Consider the following 16,262-nt stretch of genomic DNA (forward strand, 5'->3'; position numbering starts at 1 on the left):
CTGATGGAAAGATGGCTCAGTGGTTGAGAGAACTTACCACTTTTGCAGAGGAATGAATTCAGTTCCCCACACCCATATTAATCTGCTCACAACCACCTGTAACTCCAGTTCCATGCATGTGGTGCACAGAAACTCATTCAGGCATGCATGCACATAAATAAAAAAATAAATAAAAATAAATAAATAGGTAGATAGATAGATAGATAGATAGATAGATAGATAGATAGATAGATAGATATTTTAAGAAGAAATGATGGTAAGGTTGGATAGAGGCATTTGCCATGTAAGCTTAACAACCTGAGTTTCATCCCAGGAACCCATGGAAAGGTGAAAGGAGAGAACAGACTTCACAAAATTGTCCTCTGACCTCCACTTTGGTCTGTGGCACACATGCATGTACACTCATGTATGTGTCAAGTACACACAAACACACACACACACACACACACACACACACACACACACAGACTAATGATTTGTTGTTTCGAGACATGGTTTCTTTGTATAGCCCTGGCTGTCCTAGAACTTGCTTTGTAGACCAGGCTGGCCTTGAACTCAGAGATCTGTAGACAGAGTTTTCCTGTCCCACAATGCTCTCAAATCATCACTCAGAGGCTTAATATAAATTATAAATGCTTGGCCGATAGCTCAAGTTTGTTACTAGCTAACTCTTACACTTAAATTAAACCATATTTTTTATCTATGCTTTGCCACATGGCTCATGACTTGTTACCTCATTTTCTCCATGTCCTGCTTCCTTGGCAGCTGGCTGGCATCTCCCTGACTCCATCCTTCTTCATCTCAGTATCCTCAGTTTGATTGTCCCACCTAACTTTATCCTACCTTGCTATCAGCTAATCAGCTTCTTTATTAACCAATGAGAGCAATACACATTCACAGTGTACAGAAGGATTATTCCACAGCAGAGCTCTGCCTGCCTCTGCCTCCCAAGTTCTAGAATTAAAGGTGTGCACCACCACCACCCAGTAAAACAAAGATTTTTAAAAAAGAATTTCTATGTATATTGTTTCATTACAACTTTACCTATCATCCCCAAGGCCTTTTTAAGCTTTCTAAGCCAGGCATGGAGGTTGCACTTTAATTCCAGCTACTTGAGAAGCTAAGGCAAGAGGACCGAGAGTTCAAGGCTACTCTGAGAGTATTAGCATGACCCTGTCTCAAAATAAAAATAAACACCAGACACGTTGGCTCACACTTGTAATCCTAGTGTTCAAGAGGCAGAGGCAGGAGGATTGCAGTAAGTTTGAGGCCAGCCTTGGCTACATAGCAAGACCCTATCTCAAAATAGTAGTAGTAATAATAATAATAATAATAATAATAATAATAATAATAATAAATCAAAACTTTAAAGGGTCTGGAAGCCAGTTATAGTAAGTGGCTCATACCTGTAATCTCAGCACTAGGGAGACTGAGGCAGGACATAAGTTTGAAGCCAACTTAAGCTATACAGTGAGTTCCAGGTTAGCCTTGGCTGTAGAGTGAGACCCTTTTCCAAAGAAAAGAAAGAGATTGTCAGTAGATGGGCAGAGTGCTTGTGTAACATGAACAAAGCCTTTGGTCTGCTCCCTAGCACCAAACAAACAGGGTATGGTGGTACTCAGAAGGTAGAAGTAGGGGGATATGAAGTTGAAGGCCATCCTTGGCTTACATCCTTGAGGCCAGTTGGACAATTTGAGACTCTATCTCAAAAGCAAAAGCTAGAGTTGTAGCAGTAGCCTGCAAGGCTAGCATCTACAAATTCCTGAGTTCCAGTCATGTTCTCCCTTCCAGTGATCTCTCCAATTCAAATACCCATGAATGTCCAGAGAACACCAAGAGTACCCTCAAGAGTGGTGAGAGACTATGAAAGATATTGTAGGTGAGACCTGGGTAACACTTCCCTAGGGTCTGTGATAGACTCTGTGGCACCATACATGGTCTGGACAAGAGTATCTCTGAAGATTCCTACCACTGTGCCATCTTTTCTCTATGGGCTTGAAGGATGACTTGGACACATTCATGGTGCCAGATCCTGGGGGAGGCAAAGAGGGTGGTAGTTACTCAGGGAGTGCCACGCGTTTACAGCCCTGCTTGGGCTGTAAAGCATCGACACTAACAGCTAATAATGCTCTGGTCTTTATAGGGGAAGTGCATGTAATTGATGTTTATTAAAATGGACATAATATTTATGTTTACATACCATAATTATTTCAGACCGATGACAGTTCAGGAAGTTGTCTCTTCCAGGAAGAAGTGACTTGAGGTAAAAAGACAAGATCCCCCCTCCCCCACCCAGGTAGACCATCTGGTATAATGCCTGCCCAGCACAAGCCCTTAGTCTAAAGCAATTGATTACACTTCTCAGGGGAGCTGGATGGGGTGACTGACACTTCATGTTCTCTCAGCAAACACCGGAAGACCTCAATGATAAGGACAGCCACCACCCTGCCTCCCCTGGCTGACCAGAGGCACCTTTTCCACCAACTCATAAAAGCTTCCACAGCCTCGTGGTCCCCTCAGGGTTCCTAGCCTTGAACAGGAACTCGACACATTCCAAACCACTGATGTGGATTGGATATGGCTAACTCTGGTGCTTTACGTGCTGAAATCCCGGGTTCTAGTGTGGTGCTGTGGAACTGACAGAACCCTGAGGAGGTGAGGTCTTCAGGGAGGTGGTTAGGTCATTGCAGCCTTGCTCCAGGAAGGGATTTTCAAAGTTCTCACTGATTCCCACAAGACATTCTATATTCACTCAGTGGCCATCCCCCCTCACTTCCAGACTGGGCTAAGAGTATTTAATTCCTTCACCTGTGCTCAGAATGGGCCTGGGATTCCTGGTCCAGTGTCTTCTCACCTTCCAGGAGCTTGTTCCACCCTTGTTCAGTGCCGCCTGCCTCCGTCACATTGCCTGTCTCTTCCTTCATCTAATCTGTTCTTGTCCACTCAGTTGTCCGCCTCTTATCCTCCCAAACAGGATGTAGCCCCAAGGCAGCGCTGCGTATACAGCAGATCCTCAGCAAACATTTGCTGAATTCATTGGTGTCCGTAACTCATTTCCACTCCTTTGCCAGTGGGATCTCCAGGAGATGACAGTCCCAGAATCCAGCAGAGGACGGCAGGGATAGACTCTTTGGAAGGGCTTATTTCACAGAGCTTGTCCTTGCGGTTCATCCAGGGGAGTGCTTCAGAGTCTCCCTCCTTCTTCCAAGCTGAATTAGTATCCCGATGGAGTTAACCCGTAGTTCGCACTTCATTTCTCCATTCAGCTGTCTGTGGGCTCCTGGTAGATTTGCACTTTGGGCTATTTGGGAATAAAGAGACAGTGATTCTTTGCTTCTTGGCCTCATTCCTTATTCGCAGAGCAGCTTCTATGTCTCCGGCACTTAAAGACTCACTTTGCCTGCTGCCTGCTTCACCAGCCACCGGGGCCTCAAGACACAGCGCCACCAGCACGTGCTGAGCGCTCACTCACTCAGCCCGTGCCAGAGCAGCTGCTGCCCACCACAGAGGAGTTACAGGACCCAGTGCACAGGACCCCAGAGTGCCACTGTGGGCCGTGGTTTTAGTAGAGAGAGTGACCTTGGCCAAGGGTGTACAGCCAGGAAGTGGTAGATCAGGACAAAGGACTCAGAGTCCAGCTGTTCAACGTTGTTTTGTCCGCATGATGGGGCTTCTCGACTCCACAGGGCTTTTTTCCTCACAGTCTCTTCCCTCGGTGGAGCTTCCCTCAGCAGGAATCCTCCTGTCCAGAGAGCTTCTTCCTCCCTCCTCCATGGGGCCTCTCCCCAAACTGGGCCTCTGCCCACACAGGGCTGCTCTCCTTCACAGGGCCTCTCCCCTCCACAGGACCTCTCCCCTTCACAGGGCCTCTCCCTCCACAGGGCCTCTCCTCTCCACAGACCCTCTCCCCTCCACAGGCCTCTCCCCTCCACAGGGCCTCTCTCCTTCATAGGGCCTCTCCCCTCTGCAGACCCTCTCCCCTCCACAGACCCTCTCCCCTCCACAGACCCTCTCCCCTCCACAGACCCTCTCCCCTCCACAGACCCTCTCCCCTCCACAGACCCTCTCCCTCCACAGACCCTCTCCCCTCCACAGACCCTCTCCCCTCCACAGGCCTCTCCCCTCCACAGGCCTCTCCCCTCCACAGGCCTCTCCCCTCCACAGGCCTCTCCCCTCCACAGGCCTCTCCCTCCACAGGCCTCTCCCCTCCACAGACCCTCTCCCCTCCACAGGCCTCTCCCTCCACAGGCCTCTCCCCTCCACAGACCCTCTCCCCTCCACAGACCCTCTCCCTCCACAGGCCCTCTCCTCTCCACAGGCCCTCTCCCCTCCACAGGCCCTCTCCCCTCCACAGACCCTCTCCCCTCCACAGGCCTCTCCCCTCCACAGACCCTCTCCCCTCCACAGACCCTCTCCCCTCCACAGACCCTCTCCCTCCACAGGCCTCTCCCCTCCACAGGGCCTCTCCCTCCACAGACCCTCTCCCCTCCACAGGGCCTCTCCCTCCACAGACCCTCTCCCCTCCACAGGGCCTCTCCCTCCACAGACCCTCTCCCCTCCACAGGGCCTCTCCCTCCACAGACCCTCTCCCCTCCACAGGCCTCTCCCCTCCGCAGACCCTCTCCCCTCCACAGGCCTCTCCCTCCACAGGCCTCTCCCCTCCACAGACCCTCTCCCCTCCACAGGGCCTCTCCTCTCCACAGGCCCTCTCCCTCCACAGACCCTCTCCCTCCACAGACCTTCTCCCCTCCACAGGCCTCTCCCTCCACAGGCCTCTCCCCTCCACAGTGCCTCTCTCCTCCACAGACCCTCTCCCCTCCACAGGGGGTTTATTTTCCACAGGATTTCTCTCATCCAGAGAATTTTTTTCCCCTTCCAAAGTACCTCTCCCTACATAGAGTCTTTCTCCTCAGGGGCACCGCTCCCCTTCACAGGGCTTCCTCCTTCCACAAGGCATCTCCCTTCACAGGACTTCTATCTTGTTCAGGATTTCTCCCTGAACATCTGTCTCCAAAGGCTTCTCCCCCTTCACAGGGCTTCTCCCTACACAAAGCCTTTCTCCTCCACAGAGCCTCTCTCTTTACTAGGCCCCTCTCCACAGGGCCTCACCACAGGGCCTCTCCCCTCTCCTCACAGGGCCTCTCTCCACAGGGCTACTCCCATCCAGAATGCAATGCACTCACGAGGCTCACACCATGGCGCCTGTTCCACGGGCTTGTCCCAAGTGTTCACAGTGGTGAGAAATGGGCCACAGCACAGACTCATCCTACGTTCCCAGGGGAGAAGATGAAGAAAGTACCGAGTTGTTCCCCTTAGCGACTAAACAGTGCCCAGCCCCTGAGGAGTGGGTGTTCCTTAGTTGCTCTATTGGAAAACAAAAGCAAACCATGGGAGAAGTATACAAAGGCTCTACTTCACATCTCTTTTGAAGACATGATAAAAAGAATACACCCTGGAGCCCTCTCGGCTTCGCTCAGCAGGTAAAGGCGCTCACCGCCAGCCAAGCCTGAGGACCTGAGTTTGATCCTTTGATGGGAAGAGAGAGCTGCCTCTTACAGGTCATCCTCTGACATCCACTCTCCAACTGTGCTATGTGCCCTCCGCAAATCCATAAAATGTAATAGAATTATTTTTAAATGCATGCTCAAGAAGAGGACCAAACCTTATTCTCAGGAAATCCACTCAATTTAAGACCAAAAACCACCAGCATCTATTATCTCATTCATTTCCAAAGTCGAATGGAACAAAAGACCGGCAGTGACACACGGCGCCCTGGCCTTGAGAAAGAAACTGCATATAGTTGCCATGGCCACACCCAATGATGGCTTGATTCACAGCATCCCAGAGACCATCAGATTCTGCCTGGAAACCTTCTGGCCTCACTGCCCCGTGGGCTGGCACAAGCCCTGTCCTTTCCCCTCATTTTGAGGTGCGCAGAAAAGCCCTCTCCCAAATGTCAGTCCCCTGGACAGCGCCAAGTGTTACTAGGAGTGAGCCCGCTTGGAGAGAGCAGTCAGTCAGCTGGTACTTCGCATTCAGGAAACAAAACAAGCTTCTTTTGTCCCTAGGAGGACTGACAGACAGCTCAGGGGACTGCAGAGCCTGGGTCTCCGCACTGGAGAAGGCAGGAGAGCCAGAGCTAAGTCAGCTCTCTGTGTGATGTAACACTCTGGTTTCTTGAGTACCTACAGTGTGGAAAGGGATTTGCACCCAACAACTCTCTGGCCTGCTGAGGGATCCCTAGGGCCCTCACCTTTTGTAAGATGAGGGAGCAGACTCTGAAACAGACCGGCAAGTTGCTCAAAGGCATAAAAGCAAGAAAGTGACAGAGGCAGGATTGGAACCTAGGCCTGTCTGCGAAGATTGGTTGCTTCTATTTGCATTACATACTGACAATTCCTGGAAACCACAGTAATCAGCATTCCAGAACTAAAGTCTAGATTCCTGCCACACACTCCCTAAGGACTCTTGATGATGACTGGCCATAGGAGATGCTTACCCATCACCTGACAGTCCTTCACTCACCAATGATCATTCTTTGTTCATTTGGAGCAAAGGCCAATCTCAAACCCAAAGGGGAAGCTTTTCAGCCTCCTTCCCTGCACCCTCTTCTGCCCTTCAGTTACCTTGTTTGTAAGGAGATGATGGGCTCTCATTCTGATTCTTACAGCTCCCCCCATCTTAGTTACCTTTCTATTGCCATGACAAAAACACTGTGACCAAGGCAACTTATAAAAGGAAGCAGTTATTCGGGGGTTTGCTTACAGTTTTAGAGAGCGAGTCCACAGCCATCATGCCAGGAATCATGGCAGCAGGTAGGCAGCCATGGCACCAGAGCAGTAGCTGAGAGCTTGCATCCTTACTCACAAGTAGGAGCAGAAGGCAAAATGGGAATGGTGGGGGCTTTTGAAATCTCAAAGCCCACCCTTAGTGACACATCTCCTTCAACAAAGCCACACCTCCTAATCCTTCCCAAACAGTTCCACCAACTGGGGGCCAAGTATTCAAATATATGAGCTTTTGGTGGAAGGGTTGTTCTCATTCAAACCACCACACTCCCTTTGCAGTCACCCCTACCCACAAATTAAAGTCTGCACTGCTTGAAGTCACTGGTTCCCTTGTCTTTCTTTCCTTCTTGCTGAACTTCCATTTGATTGTCTGTACAGGGAGTTGGCACATAGGCTCTCCAACAAAGGTCCCCCAATTCTGTTCCCCTCACCCTCATTTCCCCCTCTGATTCTTGTACCCACCTATCTCCCTGAGTGACTCAAAGGGACAATCATTCTATTGCAATCTATACACCCTGCCATCAGTTGTTCTGACTTTGTGTGAGTTTTGAGATTTCCTTTCCTTCTTGGAAATTCTTTTTCTGAAATTTACCAGGGAGACTTCTCGGAAACCCCAGTAATGGATGGAAAGCTTCTCCTAGATGGAACTGTGGTCTTCCTTGAGGGGTCCATTAGAGACATCTCTGTTCTCCAGAAGGTCTTGCTGAACCAAACCATTGGTTAGAGGATAGATCTCTTCTTTTAGGCCTGTTTTCTGCCTGGAAGAATTTCCTTCCTCACCCCTCCTCACAGCCATGGGCCAGCAATTCTCTAACTGCCTAGAGGCTTTGGGGCATGTCCCCGCCAAATCTTTCCATTTCAGCTGTCCTGGCAACAGTATACATCATGGCTACAACTGGTCAGAGGGCAACATGTTTGACTTTCAGATTTAAAAGGACCTTGCATTAACGCGGTGGAATATGGTCCAAACTTGCCTGCATTCCAGCCTTTATCTGGCTGGTCCTGCTTCCACCCTTCTGCTCCCCTGCTCTGCCCCTCGGGTCCTTTTTTTCCATCAGTCTCCTAGACCTGGTCCTCCTAATTTGCCCTGCTCGCATTCTTTCTCACCCCACACAACTGCCTTCTCTGTAACTGTATGTGGCTTTCCAAAGCCTGCCATGAAGACCTATGCCTCCAAGAAAGGCTCTTTTCTGAGCCAGCTGCATAACAGCAGCTGCCCTGCGTAGCTTTCCTCCCTAGCAAAACCTGCTTCCTAACCCACCTCCCTGCCCTCCCAGTCCCAGCTTCTCCAGGGTCCACCCAGGTTCTCTTTCTTTGGCAAAATTCTATGTTCCTCCCAGCGCAGCATGGCAGGGCACTTATGATTCAGTCATCTTTCCTTTATGTATGGTGTCAGGCCTGTACCCACCCACAGGTTTGTCAGCCTAGGAACCAGCCATTACTGTTCTCATTGGAAAACCTCACATGCCTAACCCAAATTCCCTGCTCTAATCAGATAAGGAGTCTCGGATTCTCTGAGTGCTCTGACTTCTTCTCCCACTCTGGTATGTGAGTGGCTTGTGTCCTTGTGTCCAGCACTCACCTCCCCTCTGAAAGCATCTTTGCCCAACCTCCCCATTTCTTTCGGCTTCCCCATCCTCTACACTCACCCACCGCCACCCACCAAGCCCACCCAACTCTGCAGTGGCAATCCCCTTCCACAGTGGGCTCCTGGACCAGACCTGCCTTCTGGGGGGAAAAAAACACCCACCCCAACTCCACCTGCAGTTCCCCCAGACTCTGAGACCAAGGCAAGTCCTAAATTCTCAGCCCTTCTAAACACGGTAAGTCCATCTTCAGCCATCTTGCTGTCTCGGTGAGAGGACTCGGGGACTCCCCTCAATGCGGAGCCTTAGTTACATTCTTTATTGCTACTAATAAATTGTGACTCCCTCCAGCCTAAAGAGAAAGGGCTGTACTTTATACTTTGTAAATCCTGCAATGTTTACAAGATACTTAACTTTTTCGGGTTGTTCCTTAGTGACAATAATTAACTGATCTTGAATCTGATAAGATCACAAGTAAGAACAATTTTAGATCTTTCTGAAATGAATAAATAAATGTGTGTTTACCCAGACACCCTACCTTAATTAAACCATTTTGGGGGCGTCTATATTTAAACCCTTCTAAGTTAGGACACCTGTCTCCTTCATCTTCTGTCTTAGCTTCTTTAAAACATAACCATTTTACGATGTTTATAGCAAATATACCATTTCTAGACTACAGTTAGGCTAAACCATCAGCAAGCAACATCTGTGTCACCAAAACTTCGATGATGAGTGTAGAGAGTTAAAATGTTACAGGTCCAAAGTCAAAATTGTCCTGGACTATCTTAATACTTTTTAAATAGCCAATCTATTACCCTTCCATGTTTAGGACAACATTTTGTGACCAAAGCTCAAAAACTATTAAAGGTGATTAACTTTAAAGAAATCTGCTACAGCCCTCTCAAAATCTATACTTATTCTCTGATGCTTTTCCTACAGCCTCCTCTAAAGGAAAAATTTAAATTACTATAGACACCCCCTCCCTGATACCGGCTCTGTCATTAACTCTTCTATTTATCCTTTGTCCCCTCAGAGTTCCTGCCCATCTGTCTACAGCTGTGCCTCCCCTCACCCTCATGGTCCCTTTTTTCCTCACTAACCTCATGTTCTATTGAGGTTCTGGGAGCCCCTCCAGGTTTAGTCCTACCGTGGGGATTCTGGCACCCTCCCAGAGCTCTAACTCTCCTCTTTACCAGCCTCTTTACCTTATTTCTGGGGTTCTGGTCCCTCCTTTTTGGGCTCTGGACCTAACCAGAACCTCTGCTCTTCCTTCCCTTTACCCTGAGAAGCATCTGGATTCTTCTGGACCCCATTCACTGTTCACTATGCTTATCTATGGGTTCACTCGTTTCCAGACGTAAACTGAGGCGCACAGAGATGCTTTTCTGCCCTCTCGTCACATTTCTGGACCCACTTGACTTACCGAAAAACCACTTTCTCCCAATGGGCACTACTCCGTCATGTTCATCTAAGCCCCCCACCCCACCTCCACCCCAGCTGCCTTGTTCTATACTTACAGATGTTTCCTGGGTGTCTCTATTGTCATGTAATGAGGTCCATTTATTTCCCATGTCAGATTAAGGAGGGGACACCGGACCCCATGACTCCTGGGGGGTTAGACTTTTTCTTGAGATGGCTGGATGTTTTTCCAAAACAGAAAAGAAAGCTGGAACACCTAAGCAAATCGTGAAAGCTTTGCTAAGGTCAAAGTTCAATCAAGACTCTATTTAAATTAATAGTTCTCTTAAGTTATTGATCTGTTCTTGGTAACACAAGTACAGACTCAAAAAACAAAAGACTTGGTGGCACATGCTTTTAATCCCAGCACTCATGAGGCAGAGGCAGGCAGATCTCTTCAAGTTTAAGGCCAACCTGGTCTACAGAGTGAGTTCCAGGACAGCCAGGACTACACAGAGAAACCTGTCTAGAAAACAAACAAATTAAAAAAAATTCCAAAAAAACCCCAAAATTTATTCTACTTAAAATTCGCCATCTAAGCTTTATCTCTACATTACACAGTAGTTAAAAGCACGAGATGAGTGTAGCTGACTTTCTGGGGTTTCAACAACTATATTCAGAGACCTATACTAAAGTAGACAGAGGAATTAAAATGGACAACAATTTACCCCTTACCTCCCAAGATCAGGTAGGTCCCAGGTTAGCCCTGTTGAGTTACCCGTCATCTTGTTCAGGAAGACCACGGAGACCTCCACCACGTGGACTTTACTAGTACCCATTCTACAAAGAGAAAGGCCAACATCAAGGAGACATTTTCCTCCGAGTTTCCAACCAAAGCCATGGCCCAGCAGGGCCTTGACTAACCCTTACACAGAGGAAACAACCAGGAACAGGAAAGCCCGAGGCAGAGGCTCCGCTCCAGCCCCGGTGGCCCCAAGGACCAGACCCTCAGCTGGCCCTGATAGGAGAGGGGAAGTGATTTTGGCCACCTGCACAGTTTTAAACACCCAGCAGGAAAGTACAACCAAAGTTAAAGCAATTGAAAACAATATAAAGCAAATTAACAATGGAAAGGCTTTACCGGCCTCCATATGGGCCGCTGACATGCTGGGTGGGAATAGTCACAGCCACCCAAGCTATAATTAAGTTAAAGGAGTCTCTTATTTTTCCTGACACACTGCTCTCTGTTCATATTATTTCTGATAATCCTGCGCTTATCTCCTTTGCTTCATAAGGTCTAATAACTCCACTAAACACCACCAGCCCATTGGTGAACAGCTGGAAACCTGGATGTCATAGTAAAAATAGGTTTAATATGTTATAACCTAGATCTAGTAATCTCTGGACCTCGTGTACTCAACTACTGTCTTAATTTTATCTGCTCTCATTTACAGTCCATCGACACTCAGGTAGTCCAGAGACAACCTAACGCCATCTGTCAGGGTTTCGTTGATCGAAGGTGAATCAGCAAGAATGGAGACCCTAAAGATCTCTTCTCCCCCTTTGTCAACCAGGCGCAGTCATACTGACTGGAATATCCCTCTCCTGAGTGATTTCAGAGAATCAACTCTCCCGGGGAGAATGTTCAGCAACTAGACTGATATCAGAAGGCTTGGAGGCCATTGTGGGAGGACTTCTCCCTCTCACAGCTTCCTCCTTCAAATGCCCATGTGTAAACTGACCCAAAAGCCTCCTGAGGAGGTTGCTGACCTCATCCAACCGGAAGGAGCTGCATGGACATCTGCCCTCCTTCTCCACCTCTCTGTGGAAACAAGAGTCAGAAATGCCTGCCATTTGAAAAGTTCTTCCATTTTGGTTATATAGTGACAGATTTTCTCAGTAACTAGCATTCCAGAACTAAAGCCTAGATTCCTGCCACACACACACACACCCTGCATACTCTTGGTGACTGGGGTCCATAGGAGATATTTGCTCATCACCTGATATTCTCTCATTCACTGCTCACAATTATCTGTTCATTCCGTAGCTAACAAAGGCTGATCCCAGGGCCAAAAAAAGCTTCTCAGCCTCCTTCCCAGCATCTCCATCTGCCCTGCACTACCTCATTTGTAAGAGGACGGCGGGCTCTAGTTCTTATAGCTACAGAGACCCCACTCTGCACCTCTTAAGTAGCTCAGTCTATTGTCTGTCTTGCTGACCCCTTCACTGATCTGCAGAGACCTTTTGAGCCCAAGATAAGGTATCTTAGCTTGAGGCCCTCAGAAGCCGACCACTGAACAAGTATGTGTTGAAAAAAAAAAAAAAAAAAAAGCATGCAAGTACCCAGAATCATGACACCGACCCCCACCCCACCCCGTCCCCCACCCCCACTCCCCACCCTCTCCCTTTCCCACCCCCAGGAACTCAGGTGGCAAAAGGGAGGTATCCAGTGGAGGTTAAGATAACTGGATCTTGGGATGATGCGGTCATATCACACCCCCTGCACCTTAACCTCCCTTGGCTCCCCACTGCCCCATAGTCCTGAAACTCTTGGCTCCCAGCCAGGACCTATGCAGCCTGCCCACTGGCCCCATGTGGCCCCAGCCGCTGGCTTTCCTCTCCAGGGCCACGTTTGTCACTCTGTTCAGCCTTAGCCACTTCCTGGAAGGCCCCAGCACCTCGGCCTAACTACTGTTTTCTCCAACGTGACTCTTCTGGAAGCTTTCACGTTGGGAGGAGGGAGCGGGTGAGAGGTCTCACACAAATCTTTCTGCGGCTCAGGAGTTTTTGCCTCTCCCTGTAGGCGGGGCCCTGCCCGCTGGGCTTTGCCTTCTGGGGCCCAGCGTAGGGCCTGGCACCCAGGACCTCTCAGGGCAGGCCAAAGAGAGTCATGCGAAAGGCATGCGCTCTGTCCACAGCCCAGCCACTGGCCTCTCTCCCTGGCTATTTTTATTTCGTCCCCCCCTGCAGAGCTGAGGCCCACGGGGCAAGTTCTCCAACGCAGCCTGTGAAACCTGCGACGCAGATCCAGGACACTAGGGTCACGCCTCCCTGAGGCCAGTGGGCGGGGCCCTGCGGCTCCTCCTCTCCAGCAGAGCCCTCCAGGGACAGCGTCATCAGGGAGCCACTCACTCAGGATCCAAGTCCCTGCTTTGTCACCCCAAACCAATCATGTCACCTTTCTCTGTCAAATGCGTGGAGATCAAGCTCCCTGGCAGGTCACGTTAAAGGTCAAATGATAAATCGCTAAGGCTAATATTTATTTACTTACTTGTTTACTTGTGTGTGAGAATAAATATACAGTGTATGTGTGTGGTATAGGTATGTGGGGGTGGGGGGCTGCACAGGGAGAATGTCAGGTGTCCTGCTCTGCCACCATCTGCCTTATTCCCTTGAAATACTGTCACCAAACCTGCAGCTAGGCTAGTGAACTTGCAAGCCCTGGGGATCCTCCTGTCTCCTCCCCCCACAGTCCTGGGTTTGCAAGCAAGCCAGATGGTGACAGGCTTTTTACAGGGAGCTGAGGATCTGAAGTTAGGCTTTCATGTTTGCCCAGAAAATGTTCTTACCGGCCATCTCTCCAACATCTACTAAGGCTAGTCTTAATATAGGTATTGGATCTAGAACAGAGACACAGAGTCATCTGATGCAAAATTCAAAATCCAACAAAAGGCCTCTGCTCAGCACTAACCCAGCGTGACCCCACTAGATCCTAGGTGGTTGTCCTTTCTGAAGTCAGCCAATGTTCTCTCTAGTAAGACGGGGGTGCAGACACAGACTTACACACACATGACTGCCGTGGAACACCTGGGCTGTGCTACATAGCAGGTGTTCACATGCCTTCTGCATATGGCAGGTGTTCACATACCTTCTTCACATGGCAGGTGTTCACGTGCCTTCTGCACATGGCAGGTGTTCACATGTCTTCTGCACATGGCAGGTGTTCACGTGCCTTCTGCACATGGCAGGTGTTCACATGACTTCTGCACATGGCAGGTGTTCACATGCCTTCTGCACATAACATGTGTTCACGTGCCTTCTGCATATGGCAGGTGTTCACATACCTTCTGCACATGGCAGGTGTTCACATGCCTTCTGCACATGGCAGGTGTTCACATACCTTCTGCACATGGCAGGTGTTCACATACTTTCTGCACATGGCAGGTGTTCACATGCCTTCTGCACATGGCAGGTGTTCACATGCCTTCTGCACATAGCAGGTGTTCACATACCTTCTGCACATGGCAGGTGTTCACATGCCTTCTGCACATGGCAGGTGTTCACATGCCTTCTGCACATAGCAGGTGTTCACATGTCTTCTGCACATGGCAGGTGTTCACATGCCTTCTGCACATGGCAGGTATTCACATACCTTCTGCATATAGTAGGTATTCAGAGATGGTTGTGTTTATGTGGTATCCTACCATCATTCATAATTAAGGGATAATAAAACTTTTCCAAGAATCAGCAGCCAAACAAAACTCTCCTCAACATCCTGAAATTCACCCCCATTTTATTGATAAGAAAAACAAGGTCAGAGAGGCCAGGTAACTCGCCTCAACTCACTTAACTGGTTGGTGGTGGAATTAGGAGTCCTCTCTGGTTTTGGAATCCAAAGCCTGTGCTTGGAGCCACTTGACTCCATTCCTGTGGCCCCTGGGAGGACCTCATTCCAGGAAGTGTGTGGTAGCTAGTCTCCACAATCACTGCTGAGCACAACACTGGCCATGAGCCATCCCAGTGAGGGCCCTTCATCTTTTGAACAATCACTGGTCATAATGTGTAAGTCCATCACCCAGCTTACCCATGAGCCTGGCTTCCTTCTGGAGGCACCAGGCCCTGGATAGAAGGAACCTCCACTAGGCAGAGGCACTCTACCTCTCACAGTGCCCCATATCCAGAGGGAGAGGGATCTTGTCCTGTGACCCGCTGTGAGGAACACAGCCTGCCCTGCCCTTCCCTGTCCCAGGATAGGGTGGCACTCTGGAGCATTGCCAGGCAGGGTCCTGTTTCTGGGACTGGCAGCTGAGCATGCTTGTGAAAGATGTTGTAACTCACCCGGGAACTGGGAAGGGAGGCACCCTTATCTTCCACTTCGTAGATGAAGAAACAGAGGCCCAGGAATGTGGAGGTGGCCTGCCTTGGAGCCAGAATCCCTGGGTTCAAAGCCCAGCTCCATGGGTCACCAGCTCTGTGACCTAAAGACAAGTTACTTAAGCGTTTGATTCTCGGTTTGCTCATTGCAAAAGGGGCAGTGGTTAGGAGCTGCCCCTTGGGATTATTTGGAAAAAAATAATGAACTTCCAAGAAAGGGTCCTTCTATGGAGAAGACAGCAGTGTGGAACAGTAGCTCCCAAGAATGGCTGGCCACCGCCAGCTGGCTGACTCTACTCTCTGCCCATCACCCTGGGTAAGCTGTACCAGATGCAATCAAACACCATTGCCCATGCAGAGCCAGCCTGGCTGAAGGTGCCCAAGACAGTGCTCTGTCCTAAGGGAGACCAAACCAGGGAGACTGTCATCAACACCACTTTTTTGGCTTCTGGAAATGAGTGTGCTCACTTGGGCACCAACTGGGCTGTATTGATACACAGCTCCATTTGCCCGGGCTGAGTGCAAGCTAGAGAGGCCAGAGGGGAGGGGAGCACACAGAGAGGCTGCAGGTGCCCCGGACAGTGACCTTCCTGACACCCTCAGGCATGATCATATCCTGTGAGAAGGCAGAGCTCCCAGAGAGCACCTCTACCTACTGTGAAGGGTTAATGCTCTTGCCCAGGACCCAGTGGCTATTCTAGGTGGTTGGTTTGCAAGGAGCCAGGGTTTGCTTAGCAGAGAATGTCATTCATGGTCAATTCCCCAAGGCAGATTCAAATTCTAGTTAAGAGTTTGTGGTAGGTGCCTGTCTCCCTGGGAATTAAGATCTCTTTTAAGGGGTTTGGAGAAATTTCTGCAAAGAGGCTGGGGCGTGGCTCACAGGAAAGAGGGCTGCAGTGCCACATAGACCAGTCTCTGTCACTTGTCACCTGTGGTAGTCTCATCTGCAAATCTGTCATGGACACAGTGAGTGAGGCAGTAGGAAAAGGGTGTGGCAGGGCTGGACAGTGACTCAGTGGGACACATTCATAAGGCACTGTGTTCGGTCCTCAGTACCACAGTAAAGAAAGAAAAAGAAAAGGGAGACAAGCTAAGTTCGGTGGTTTGTGCTTGTAACCTTAACACTCGGGAGGCTGAGGCTGGAAGACCATCATGAATTCCAGACCAGCTTGGACTGCATAGTGAGTGAGCTCCAGGCCAGCTACGGTTACAGAGTAAGATCTTGTCTTTTAAAGGGATTGGGGGGCAGAGCGTCAGACTAAAAGCTATGAATATATTTCTTCTTAGAGGTGGTCTTGTAATGTCTTCCCCACTAGGCACAGCTAGCTTCTTATTTCTACTACAGTGATAGAGTGACTTCCTAGGAAACCAGAGCATCAGCAGCCCTTCAGATGAT

General features: G+C 49.4%; 1 long non-coding RNA gene across 2 annotated transcripts; it reads right to left on the bottom strand.

Moving 5' to 3' along the window:
• Window positions 1-2,139: 2,139 nt before the first annotated feature.
• On the bottom strand, window positions 2,140-12,086 carry LOC114702066. Of its 2 annotated transcripts, XR_003735921.2 has the most exons (4): window positions 11,543-12,086; window positions 10,508-10,612; window positions 9,892-10,049; window positions 2,140-3,301 (listed from the first exon to the last, which is right to left on the bottom strand). It is a non-coding gene; the product is annotated as an uncharacterized LOC114702066 (long non-coding RNA). The 2 variants fall into 2 exon arrangements; XR_005092268.1 differs by having other exon boundaries at window positions 10,508-12,086.
• Window positions 12,087-16,262: the final 4,176 nt, after the last annotated feature.

This window comes from Peromyscus leucopus, chromosome 10, assembly GCF_004664715.2.
Source record: "Peromyscus leucopus breed LL Stock chromosome 10, UCI_PerLeu_2.1, whole genome shotgun sequence".
Lineage (NCBI taxonomy): Eukaryota > Metazoa > Chordata > Mammalia > Rodentia > Cricetidae > Peromyscus > Peromyscus leucopus.